Raw genomic sequence first — 14,510 nt, forward strand, 5'->3', positions numbered from 1 at the left:
ATATTTAGTGTGGATTCTTTTAATTTTTTTAATTCACCAAAAAACTAAAGAAAATGCAAAAACTTCCCCACGCAGTGTTGTCGGATAACATTATGAAAATTAATTTATTTATGTTTTCGCTAAATATTAAATATTTAATTTAATTTCATTTATTTTTTTATATACCCTCTACATTAGAATGACACCAAGCTACAACAACAAACAAATATCATATCAATGGTAAAAGTTGCCTTAGGAAAATTGAAGGATGATGTTCTCTTTTTTTGTAAAATTTACAAAATGCCAGGATATTACAAAACTGACACACGCACACACATACATACAAACATAAACAAGGAGTAATATGAAATAGCAATACCAAATGTTATATGAAATATATATGGGATAAATCACAATATCAGGTCCTAAATTTAAAAAAAAAAAAAATGAAATTGAAAAAAAATTAAAAAAAAACAAAAAAGTATTTGAAAAATTAAAACTTCAATTCGTTGATGACAGTGTTTCTCAGATGCTGTACCGATACATAAAGTGTTCTGAAATAGTGTTTGCGGTTTTTTGGGGATACCATTTGTATTTGTTTTTGCAAAATAGTCAGGCTGAAACCCAGTTTGTTGTTGTTCTGAAATATTTTAAAGGGTGCAAAAATTAACGATTCTGAATAAAAATCCCTATTTTACCTTTGATAATATAACGTGATTTGTCCCATACATATTCCGCATATTATAAAAAACATTATTTAACAGAAAATAATATTACTAAACATTTTTGGATGAGCATTTAATACAAAAACCAACAACAACCAACCATACCAAAGAAAAATAGAATATACAAACAAAAAACAACAATAACAAAATAATATATAAACATTACCTATGAAATCAAACCAAAGTGTTTTTGAAAAAAAAAAAATGAAATAGCATAGAAACGATAAATGGTAACAAAAGCAAAACAAAAAAAAAAAAGAAATGCAATTAAACATTATTTTATACACAGGTTTTAAATGGGAAAAATTGAAATAAAATACATACCAAACATATACAACTATCTACAAACAATATGCGCATACAGTGGTGTTCAAAATAAATGTAATTATTATAATTAAAAAACAATAATTTTCGTGGTAAATTTAATGACCTCCAATGATCTCCATAGCTAAATCGAGTTTGAAAAATTTCAACTATTGAAAAATTTTATACCGAATTATATTTTGGCCATCATAATATCAAACGGTCTATCATAGCAGTCCACAGATCTTGAATTAACCATGTGGCATTTCCTAAACAAAACAGATGTCCTGTTGTCGCTTTCCTAATCTAAACAGTCAATCGCGATCCGAAGCATCCAACCTTTCATTCGATGCTGGTGATTTATATTACGAGGGATATTATATTAAATTGCGAACATTTTTAGACTAGACTTTATGTAAACAATTTGCGGCGTATCACTCAGAATCAGCGTTGCCAAAACTTTGTTGATAAAAAATGTTAGATTTTATTTAAAACCAGTGAGCGGAGCTGTATAGTCGGACGGGGCCGACCATATGATACCCTACACAACCACGAAACTCAAATTTTCTGCGGATGTTTAATCCGAGCCTGGGCAATATTTCGTGATATTTGCACCCTCTCGCCCGATTTGAGGTGAACATTATATTACGAGTATTCAGTACTGCTATTGTCCAGATTCCCTTCACTGTGGGTTGTGTTGTGATAATCGGCTTTCATATGTGATCTATAGATTGGCCCGAAAATAACACAAAAAATTAAGTTTTCGGTCCACTTCATTCCATAATTATTATCTGAAATTCACCTAACATTTTAGGCGTTGTCCTTGACCAAAACTGGAACTTCATGGAACATTTCAAAGCGATCAGCGCTAAAGTTCCGCTCTCTAGAGTGATAATGGGTTACAAAATAATATACGTATACGGAGATACATTAGGGGTAACTCCCACATCCGAACACATACAACAATATAATTGGTATTAATTTAAAGGTCAACCACACCTCTTGGATATAATATCAACTTCTCGGGTCTATGTCCTTTAGGAGTAAATATATACGCCATTGAATCCAAATTTTGTAATTTTTCACACAAAAGTCAGGGTCCATTTGACCCGCTAAATATTGACCGATCTTTATCAAAACAGAAATGCCTTTTCTATGGCCCGATCCCCTTCTCCATCTAAAATTTCACGATGTTCGGGCGATAATTGCGGCCACTGGAGCGACCAGAAAAACCGACAGGGGTCTTCATTGGCCAGAACCCACAATGACACAAACACAAAATTTCGTGAAGATTGGTCCATAACTGTGGCCTGTATCGTGTTTACAAATTATAATGGACAGATGGACGGACGGACGGACACACATGTCTAGATCGACTCAGCTTGTCGAGATATGACGATCGGTATACTTAAAGGTGGGTCTAGGAGCAATATTTCGCGGCGTTACAAACTCTTGGGGTTGCACAAAGCTATAATACCCTGACAACAAAGTTGTGTAGGGTATAAGTGCTAAATCCAGCACTAAAAGTGCTAACTTGGGAACACTGCTCAGAATTGACCAAATGACCACTGCTCAGAATTGGCTACATGACCTGTTTTGCCGAGTCGATTGCTTTTCGGTTTCGACTCATACGTAAACCCCTGATTCGTCGCCTGTGACGATTTTTAAAAAACAAGGATCGTATTTTTTCAAAATGTCCTGTATCAATCTTTGCATGCTTTTTGATTGTTTCTTGTCGGGATAAACTATGTCGATAGTTGTAAACAATTTTCACACAAAGAAAGTACACGAGTTAATAAAATTTTCCAATTTATAGTAAGCAACACAACACATGATCGTACGTCAAACCAGACTGAGAACATTAATGCTACGAAATGTGAAATATTCCAATGAGATTGTCAGAAAGCGCCAGATAGTCGTTGTAGATCACCAGATAGTTCTTGTAGATCGATTACAGTAGGTGTTCCACTTATTGGTTAATAGAGTGTCATTATAACTGAGTATGTTTGTCAAAAGTATTTGCATTTGTTTCGGCCAACACTGTACATTTTACATATATACTATACATATATTTATTGCTAACAATAATCGCAAAGCAACAAAAGGAAAACAATAACAAACAAAGAAAGGAAAAATAACATAGTTATATAATTTAGATAAAATGTTTTTGTTTTTATTGTAGTTCAATCAAAAAACGATGTTTTTAGCAAAATGAAAGCAACAGACAACAACAAAAAAACTATTTTATAAGAAAAAATATATACGATACAAAAAATATTATACAACAAGAAAAATATGTAAGACGTACTTAGTGAAATATTTATAAACTTAAATTGAATTATATTATTTTTCAAGCTATATTTTATTAAAAAAAATCCTAGAAAAAAACATCCTGTTCTAAACCCTCCTACACTCCAAATCAAATTTATTTTAAAAAATCCTAAAAAAACCTTTTTTAAACCCTCCTACCCTCCAAACCAAATTCGACGTCTGTATAAAATCTACAGTTTTTTATTGTACGGGATTAACAGCCTGTTTTTGTAAAACGAAACAATTCGAACGAATTACTACCAAACCTTTATTTATGTAAAAAAATGTTTCTTGATTCAAAACAAAAATAAATGACATATTTTTCAAAATCAATGAGTTTGGTCATAAGTCACTCGAATTTGTTCGTTTAGAATTTTACAAAAACAGGCTGTAAATCTCGTATTTATTTTTTTTATTTAATTCGAATCTACACAAATTCAAGAATGTCCCTAAAATTTTTCAAGTGAAAATCTCAAGAACTCTTGTGTCAGCATCAAGTGACGGCTAAAGGGTTTCTCAAACTTTAAACGCGTTTCTCTCTTTTGCGAATGGCACGATAACTCAAAAACTAATAATCCAATCGGTTTCAAATTTTGACACGTTTCTCTGGGAGTGTATAGCTCTCGTATGAACTAGGATAAAGCCAATCGGTGAAGAACTTCCTTATTATTTTTTAACTTCGTTTGTGGTAACAAATATGCGATTTTCCAAAAAAAAAAAAAAAAAAAAAAACATTTTCAAAGTTCCGCTATTTTGTTAATAGTTGTGCGAAGTCAATAATCCTAGATCATATCCTAGTTGAAATTCTCAATATCTTTTATAATATCTTTTCGAAATTGCACCTAGGATCTGTCAAAAATCATTTACAAATTATTTTTGGAGGATTCTCATTTATCTCTTACGTCTGGAAAAATATTTTATATGCCTTTTGAGCTGGGGCATCCTCATCCATTCGCACAACATGGCCTAGCCATAGTCGATGTCCGTGTATAGATGGCGAAGCTTGTGATTCATTCTACGCCGATATTCATCATCGACGCATATCGGCCCATAAATCTTTCGGATAATTTTTCGCTCCAACACTCCAAATGCTGCCTCATCTGCTAGCTCAAGTACCCATACATCATTTATACATGTATATTTTATCGATTTGGAAATTGTTTAATTTTGATAGTGAATCGACCCACTGAACTGTATTTTATGTGTTACCAACACCTCATATAAAAAGCAGTGAGCGGAGCAGTGGGTTGTGTTGTGATTTTTGGCTAATTATTCGCATCGACTCTAAAAAAACCCAAAAAAAAAATAGTATTCGGTCTACTTCTTCCCATAAGTATAATCTGACCATCACCAAAAGTTATATGCGTTGTCCTTGACCATAACTAGAACCTCATGGAAAATTTCAAAGCGATCAGGGCTATATTTCCGCCCTCTAATGTGATAATCGGTCACTAAATAATATCTGAATACGTAAGCACCTGTAATTATTTACGTGTAAGTCCCACATCCCAGTACGTACGACAATATAATTGGTATCAATTTAAAGGTCAACCACTCCTCTTGGATATAGTATCAACTTCTCGGGTCTATGTCCTTTAGGGGTACATAAATACGCCATAGAATACAAATTTTGTCATTTTTCACACGAAATTCAGGGTCCATTTGACCCGCTAAATATTGACCGATCTTTATCAAAACAGGCATGCTTATTCCTTGGATTCCCTTCTCTATGTAAAATTTCGCAATGTTCGGACCATAATTGCGGCCTCTGGAGCGACCAGAAAAACCGACAAAAATTAAGTATTTGATCCATTTCATCCCCTAAATATTAACCAATCTTTATCAAACACAATAGGGGTCTTCATTGGCCAGAACCCATCCTACATGCAAAATTTCATGAAGATTGGTCCATAACTGTGGCCTGTATCGTGTTTACAAATTATAATGGACAGACTAGATGGACTCAGCTAGTCGAGATATGACGATCGGTATACTTAAAGGTGGTTCTAGGACCAATATTTCGCGGCGTTACAAACTTTTCGGGGCTGCACAAAGCTATAATACCCTGACAACATAGTTGTGTAGGGTATAATTATATTTTCTTGTCGATTTTGCGATAGTCGATAAAAGTCGAAAATAAACTCTGAACAGGTTTTAGTAAATCGAAAGATTGAAAAGTCGACTTTTCAGTCAAAGGTAAAATTCTAAAAATCGACTTTTTGGTCAGAGATAAAAATTGAAAAGTTTAAAAGACAGCTTTCGCGCTCGACTGCGTATCCCTATTTCTGAGTCCATATATCCATGTACACATCGACCTGGAATCCTGAAAGTTTAATGTAATATTACCGTCGGAGTGTAGGATTAGAATATGTACGTAATTTTGGAAAATGTTTACTTATGTGTACGAATAGTACTAAATCGTACTATCATTGGTACATTGGATTTGGGTGAACCGATAGAGCTAGAACAATGAAATTTGGAGTTAGGTTCATTGTAGGGATGTAAGATTAGAGTCAGTTAAGTAGGAAGTTTTGGAAATTGGTACTGCTGTGTACTAAATTTTGTACAATTTGAATTGTGGGTGAACGGATAGTGTTGGAATCCTGAAACATGGATTTAGGATCACTGTGGGTGTGTTGGTTTGGTGTAAGAAGGAGGTTCTGGAAATTCGTACTACTTTGTACTAAATTTGGTACAATTTGAATTGTGGGTGAACTGATTGAGTTTGAATCCTGAAACTTAGATTTAGGATCACTGTGGGGGTGTTGGTTTGGGTTAAGTAGGAAGTTTTGCAAATTCGTACTAATGTGTACTAAATTTGGTACAATTTGAATTGTGGATCTACCGATAAAGTTGGAATCCTGAAACTTGGATTTAGGATGCTGTGGGGCTCTAGGATTGGGGTATGTAGGAAGTTTTGGAAATTGGTACAATTATGTACTAAATTTGGTACAATTTGAATTGCGGATGCAACAATAGAGTTGGAATCCTGAAACTTAGATTTAGGATGACTGAGGGAGTGTAGGTTTGGGATAGGAAGGAGGTTTTGGAAATAAGTACTACTGTGTACTTAATTTAGTACAATTTGAATTGTGGGTGAACCTATGGAGTTGGAATCCTGAAACTTGGGTTTAGAATCACTGTCGGGGTGTAGGATTGAAGAATTTAGGAAGTTTTGGAAACTCGTACTACTGTGTACTAAATTTGGTACAATTTAAATTGTGGGTGAACTAATAGTGTTGGAATCGGGGTGGGTGTGTAGGATGAAGTTTTATTGGATTTCCCACATTCGCTAACGAAGTTGCGAGCATATGCTAGTTTTATATAAATTAAAAAAAAAAAAACTCGATAATCAAGAAATCTCGGTAATCTGGATTGAGTCTAGTCAATTATCCGGATTAGCGAGTTTTTACTGTATAAGAGGAGTGGTTGATTATATTGTTGTATGTACTGGGTTGAGGAAGTTATACGTAAATATTTACAGAGGTGTACCTTTTCTGATATTGTTTAATATTACCAATACCACACAAGAGTTCGAAAATGTCACGCTGATCGGTTTGAAATTTTACATGTGATATTTAGGAAATAAAATAGACCGAAAAATCTATTGTTGTTTGATTTTCTATTCTCTCTAGATGCCACTATTATAAGCCGAACATCACTGATGTTGCACGAGGAATGACATTAGAATGACTGTAGTAGTGATCGGTCAATATTTCGCGGGTCAAATTATTAAAAAAATAAATCTTTTTACGTAAATTTTGACACCGGTAAGACATGATTCGGAAAATGTGTCAGGTTAAGAAAGAGGAACTTTTGAACACAAGATGGTGCAAACATCGTTTTATATTGCCCTTACTTGGAATATACATCCGCAGAAATTGACAGTTCAGTGGTAGTTGTGTTAATGACCTATAAGTGTTCATGGTCAGATAATATCAGAGTAATGTTATAATTTACTGCGCCTTCTTCCAGTATAAATCTTTATAATTTTTTTAAGAAAATATCATCTGCAAAAACTATTCTACATGACAAAGTGGTAATTTTCGAAAGCTTCCTAATTCTTCCTCAAATAACCCGTTTTTTTTTCTCCCATAAATATAATTTTGCATACATTTTCTGCTTGACAGCGGATAATTAATATTTTCAAACAATCTGAATATCATATACGTTTTATACCGTTTGGATTGTACTGATTGTACGCTTTAATTTCCGTGAGAGGCCTGTGAGAAGAGCAACCTTTTTACGAAATAAAGTCGGTTCGTTTACAAATAAATCCGGCCTTTTTGCTGAACTATCTTGGAATGTATTCTGTCTTAACATTGAATTAATATATATTATATATTTTTATATTATTATTGTTTTAATAATTATATTTGTTATTATTTAATAAAACATTTATACCAAAAACAAAACAAAAATAGAAACTTCAAACCAAAGCAAAGCACAAAAACTGCTACAAGAAGGATAGAAACCTAAATAATCAACATGATTATGATCGAATTCAAAAGATAACTATTATAATATATAAGCAAAGCAACAAAGAAAATATAATATTATTAATATTGTCATACAAACAAAAATATGTATTAATATAAAAATATATATACTGTTATTTGCACACGAACAAATATAGAATGAAAAAAAAACAAATAAAGAACAATATTGATACAATAAAAAAATCCAGCTTTTCTTATTCTTAAAAAAAACTATTATACTAGATCATTGAAAGAAATGAAAATAAAAATAGAAACCGAGCCAGGCCAAAATTGGTATAATCTTCAACAAGATTTCAAATATTCTGTAAGAGAAATTGAAAAGATCGGATATTCTTTTGAAAATTATGAATATAAATATAGGGGCTATATTAATAAATAGTCCAATATTGATAATCCTATGAGAACTCTAAATAAAATTTTTGGTCAATTCGGTCATGACAGAAATAAAAAAAAAAAAACAAAATATTGTAGGTCCCGTTATATGGGCGATATACCAAAACATGGTCCCTTATATTCCATTTTCAATACCAAATATCCTAGGAGTAAAAAAAATTATGTGCAAAATTTCAAAGTTCTATCTTAAATATTGCGGGCTTCCTCACGATTTCATCACAGAGATAGATATGACTAATTCGACATGGAATTTTGTTCTGATCAAATATAAATATACTTTATTTGGTCTCAGGGGAATATTTCGAGGTGTTACCAACTGAATGACAAAATTTAATATACACTCCACCTTGTAGTGGCGGGTATAAAAAGTTCGCACCTGGGCTAGGAACATAAATGTATCGAACATTATGCTGCATCTTCCTATGTAACGATGTAAAAATCATAAACCTGCTAGCTTGAAAGCTGGAAATAAGTTTTCCTATTTTCGGGAATCGGAAATCATTGGGATCTTCCCGGAACATATAAGCTTAACCCTTTCAGTGTTTTTGTCGAATATATTCGACATTTAAAAGTAATCTCTTTCTTTGCGATTTTTCCGTTACCCTATGTACCGTTAGTATTGATGTTTTTGGTTTTGCTGAAAGACAGACACGTGTGCAATTTAAAAATTTTGCATTTTTAGACATTTAGTTTGTTTTATCATTTTTAAGCAAATAGTCATAATTTAGTTTGAAGTTTTGTAAAATCCCTCAATTTCTGAATCAAAAAAAAAAATATATTTTCTGCAATCGGATAATATCGAAAAAAATTGTGAGTATTGTTAGAAGTGTAAAGAAACCGTATAATAAAAACATAAAAACCAAAACAGTTTAAAGTTGCTTTTTAAGAGATTTTTTGGATTGTCAAATATAATCGACATCGGCCTTCGAAGGTTGTTTTGTTTTTATTATAGTGATCGTACGTTTACTTGCAGACTTTAGTATTTTTCTTTTGATTCCCTTAGAAAATGACATCTGTAACTGACGATGACATAATGACTATGCTTGAAGCAGATTCTGATGTTGATGATGTAATCGAAGATGATGATGAGGTGTTATTTGATGTGCCACAAGTCCGATCAAAGGACATTTTGCCTGTTGAACGTGAAGCTGTCTCTGATGAATATATTGATAAAAATGAAACAATTTCAGAGAGTCCCCAAGCGTATACTCCAAAAAATAAAATAACTTGGCGTACAGTTCGAAAGTCCGAAGATGGTGAGGACATTCCATTCGTGGCAGTGTCAGAAACTACAAGCTCTATTGAAATTGGGACGCCGTTTTCATATTTCAATAAATATTTAACCGACGAATTCTTTTCCAATGCGGTCTATTATACAAATATGTATGCACATAGCACGGGACAGATGTCATTCAAACCATGCTCTGTAGATGAACTACGCATTGTTTTTGGACATCATCTTATGATGAGCGTTGTAAAGTTTCCTAGAGTAGCAATGTTTTACGAATCAGCACTTGGAATAACTTTTTTTACCGAAAAAATGACGCGGAGACGATTCTTCGCCATTCGAAATAATTTACATCTTGTGGATGTAAACAGAAGGAATCCGGGGTGCAAAGATCGGCTTTTTAAAGTTTCACCGATCATTGAATTAGTTCGAAAACGTTTATTAGAACTACCACTGGAAGAAAATCTATGCATCGACGAGCAAATCATTCCTTTTAAAGGAAAATTCGTTGCTAAGCAATACATAAAGGGGAAGCCGTGCCCGTGGGGCATAAAAGTTTTCTTTTTATGTGGTAAAAGCGGAATGCCTTATGATTTTCTTGTTTACCAAGGTTCAACAACACCAATAAATCAAAACATGGTGAAAACTGTGGGATTCGGTTCAACAATAGTACTCCATTTAACACAGCGTATTCCAAAAAATGAAATTGGGCATAAACTTTTTTTCGATAACTATTTCCCCTCATACCAATTATTTGAAATGTTGAAACAGAACAAAATTAATGCTGCTGGTACAATAAGAGTGAATATGAAAATGAAAAAAAAGGGCGAGGATCATCCGCTGAATGTATAAGTGTAGATGGGAATGTTATTGTCACTCGCTGGTTTGACAACAGAACGGTAAATCTAGGCTCAAATTTTGTTGGAATAGGTAAACAAGACAAAGTCAAACGGTGGGATAAGAATAAAAATGATTTTGTAGTCATCGATCGCCCCGAAGTTGTGCGGATGTACAATGAAAGTATGGGAGGCGTTGATTTATTGGATCAAATGATACAATACTATAGAATAAATATTCGTTCTGTCAAATGGACACTAAGAGTCATAATGCATTTTGTTGATTTGGCTTTAACTGCCGCATGGATGGAATATCGCCGAGACTGCTTGGCAAATAATATTCAAAAAATAAAATTTTAGATTCAATGAATTTCCGAATTCAGGTTGCCCGCACTTTAGTCGGCGCTCAACAAGATTATAATCCAACCACAAATACGACACGAGGACGAGGAAGGCCACCAAAACCACCAAGTGGTAGAGATAATACTACAGCAGATTCATCCTTAGATGGCAGTGTGAGTTCGGAAAGTGATTATGAGGAATCACCGCCTCCAAAAACGAATAAGACATTTCAAAGACAACCACCGCAAGAAGTTCGCTTGGATCAGAAGCTTCATATACCATGTTTTGTACAAGCTAAAAGCGCTGGGCGTTGCAAGGCAAATGGTTGTAAAAAGAATTCGTTCATTATTTGCAAAAAATGCAATGTATATCTTTGTGTAAAACGAAATTCCAATTGTTTTGAAACATTTCATTCAAAGAAATAGATGCACAGATACATACATTTTTATTTTATAATGGATTAATTTTAGTTTTTTTTAACAAAATATTTAAACAAAAACACTAGTTTCATTTTATTCTTCATAAAATTAATGGAATATATATTTAATTTTATTTTTGTAAAATTCTGAATTAACTTTTATCGAAATAAAAATAAACCGTCAGAGTTATGTTAATATAAAATAGCACGTGTTTTTGGTGTCTCTGAGGGCCGATGTCTAATATATTCGACATTCGGAAACGAACCTGGCGGAAGGTTAAAATGAAAATTACTATTTTTTCTAAACTTTGTGCCTTTATATGATCTTAAATACAAAATTTTAGATTTTTATTCCGACAAAAATTTTTCTTGACACTGAAAGGGTTAAATGTCGTCAAAAATGTGTAGTTGACAACACTGATTGTGATAAAATGTTTTTATAAAACGTTTTTACCTTACTTACCCCACAGACTCAAAATGATTTCATGCAGTCCGCCAAATTCGCAAGTAATTGATACCATAATTTCCTTTTTTCACTATAAGTTGTCATAATATTATTTAATCTCACTTTTTTTAAATTAAAAAAAAATCATGCACAAACACAACACACACGCGTCTCTAACACAGCAATTTTCTTTCACACTATTTTCCGTGTTTATTACACAATTATTCAATAAACCGATAATATTATTTTATAAAATTTTATTCGACATAAAATGCAACACACATTACAACATAAAATGCAACACACAGCAACGGCGTCAACACTGTACATCACCAACGTATATATTACAATGCACTGAACATACACCGTTAGAGTGCAATGTTAGTGCAACGATCGTTGAACATATTCGCGGGCACAACCTATGCTTCAGCATAAAAAATTGACTGCTATAACATTTAATGGCCGCTTACGTGTTAATACGTTATGATAATAAAAATAAAAAGACTCTGTCTGCAAAAGTAATTGCAAATGTGGATGCAGAAACTATACCAACATAAAGTAAAAGCGATTTAAAGATGGCGGACGCAAAGAAATGTAATCACACAAAAATCACTAGCCATAGTGAAGAATTTAATCTAGCTTCTAGAATTTAATCTAGCTTCGTCCATACGAAAAATAAATCTAGCGTGGCTTAGGGGATGATAGATACCAAGCAACGGCTCTGATTGGTTTTAACATGGCGAAGCCAACGCTTATCCTGGTCCCTATTTTATCTCAATTGTGGACACTTACCTCCCCGCGGTGTCACCTGGGGTAGCTATTTTCATTACCCGTTGAAATAGTGAGCTGATGGGTTGAGGCGTCGGGTTAGTTGCCCACACTCGGAAAACCCCTCATCCTATGAAAGAGCAAAGAAGAAGAATACCAAGCACCCCTAATGCTGACGACTCCGCAAACGTATAAAGGATCACGTTCTGCGAATCTGCACTTGTAATGTGCGTACGTTGTACTGAACAGGCGCAGTTTTAGCTTTGGCGGATGTACTAAAGAAGTACAAAGCTGATATTATGGCCTTACAGAAAATGCGATGGAAAGGGACTGAAAGGGGATGATTACGCCTTTTTTATATACGTGAATTTTGCTGCTTGACGAAAGCACTTCTTCTCCCGATAATAGTATAGAAGCACAATGGCAAAAAATTGCCCACTCCCTACAAACTGCAGCAAAAGCAACACTTGGGTGCCAAAAACCACCATCAATAAACCCATGGTACGACCAGGAGTGTCGTAAAGCTACTGATGTAAAAAACGCAGCGTATAGGGCAACACGTAATGCGATGGAAAATTATCGGGAGAAAAGGGAGAGGAGAAACGTATAATCAAAAAAAGAAGAAAGAACAAGAAAAACGTGAACGTGAGCAAATTGAGATGTACAGGAGTCAGTATGAAGTCCGGAAATTTTATCAGCGAATAAAACACCAAACCAAAGGCTTTAGTGCAGGCACATCCTGGAAATCAATCCCCTCAATGGTGTTTAAAACCATGTCTGCGTTTGGCATTCCTGTACAATGAATACGGCTATGCAGAATAACTTTAATTGGCACATAGTCAGCAGTTAAAGTCCGAAAGGACCTCTTGGAGCCCTTCGATACCGAACGAAGATTCAGACAAGGTGACAATTTATCGTGTGACCTGTTTAACATCCTGCTGCAAAAAGTCATATGAGATGCAAAGGTGCACAGAAATTGAACTCTGTACACCAAACAACACATGTTACTCGCCTACGCCGATGACATCGTCATAATGGGTCGAACATTGCGAGCGGTGACAGCTACCTTTGAACGAATTGAGAAGAAGTACTGCCAGACCCACTTTGGCGAGAAGACTAAGCTGAGACATCGCGCAAGACCAGTAGTCCAGTAGACTCGGACCAACTGTGGAACTTGAAAACTACAACTTTGAGGCAGTCAAAGATTTTTTATACCTTGGTACCGCCATAAATAAAACTAATGACATCAGTTTTGAAATTCGGAGAAGGATAGTGTTGGCCAACAGATGCTACCATTGTCTAAGTAAGCAGTTTAGAACCAAGTCCACCTCTCGCCAGACCAAACTCACACTTTACAAGACTCTGATACTACCCGTGCTGTTATATGGATCTGAAACATAGGTAGTTGCGCAAGCAGCTCTTAAATTGTTTGAGAGAAAAATTCTCCGAAAATCCTACGGGTCGATCTGCGTCAACGGTGAATATCGGCCTCGAATGAATCACGAGCTTTGCAAGATATACCCAGACATCGACGTAGTCGCTAGGCCATGTTGTGAGAATGGATGAGGATTCTCCAACTCAAAAGGCATATAAAAGCGAACCTCCTGATGGTTCACCCAGAAGTAGAAGCCCAAGTCCGCACGCTTGGAAATCATTTTTAAGATCGTCTTATGGAACAAATAGCAAGACCGACATAAATAAAAAATTGATTTTGCAGAAAATGCGTTTTAAGTTTTCAATTTACACAGACATTACATAGAACAGAGGAAATTCTATAGTTTCTCAATCAGAGTGTGTAAGAGATATTCATATGAAATTTTTACACAACATCAGGTCTGTTATAGCGAACAATCGTGCATCATTAACTCAAAAATCACGATTTTTGATTTATGCCGGTCTTGCAACAAATGAGCGAAATGTTCTGTCACAAGCAATCTAAGTAAGTAATGTTTATGAATATCTTTGAAAGCACCGATTTGTTACGTTTGTTTATGTTTCTTCTTACTGATGTTCATTCACACGGCATTGATAGCGACATACGGCAACGGCGTTAACACTGTACATAATCAACGTATATATTACAATTCACTGAACATACTCCGTATGAGTGCAATGTTGATGCCAAATTAATCATGATTGAATAAATGTTTTTTTCCATATCAATGTAATTATCACCTAACCTCAAAACCAAAAACGTTAAATAAAAAACGAATGAATTTATTGTATTTTTAAAAGTCTTCTTCTTCATCATCATTGTATTTTTT

This window comes from Musca vetustissima, unplaced genomic scaffold (genome assembly GCF_032173495.1).
Source record: "Musca vetustissima isolate MV318-11 ecotype Yass unplaced genomic scaffold, APGP_CSIRO_Mvet_v1 utg35390, whole genome shotgun sequence".
NCBI lineage: Eukaryota > Metazoa > Arthropoda > Insecta > Diptera > Muscidae > Musca > Musca vetustissima.